The sequence below is a fragment of the Palaemon carinicauda genome, chromosome 5 (assembly GCF_036898095.1).
Source record: "Palaemon carinicauda isolate YSFRI2023 chromosome 5, ASM3689809v2, whole genome shotgun sequence".
Taxonomy (NCBI): domain Eukaryota; kingdom Metazoa; phylum Arthropoda; class Malacostraca; order Decapoda; family Palaemonidae; genus Palaemon; species Palaemon carinicauda.
Window position 1 is genome coordinate 190,487,071 of NC_090729.1, and position 243 is coordinate 190,487,313.

The window sequence follows — 243 nt, forward strand, 5'->3', positions numbered from 1 at the left end:
CTGTTTTTTCCTTAATTCAGAAATATTCACAAATACTCGTAGAGGATTAAGCTAATAATCTTAAATTGCTCTGCCAGGGTTCGCTGATCTGAAAATATATCCCTCATGTTAGAAAAATTATAAGTATCTCTGACATTTTGTGTGCTTGAGCATATTTGTGTTAAGTGTACTTCCGTCTGAATGGCTCCACAGGTACACAGTCGCTCCTCCAAAGGCAGACCTTTCTTTCATCTAATCTTCGCG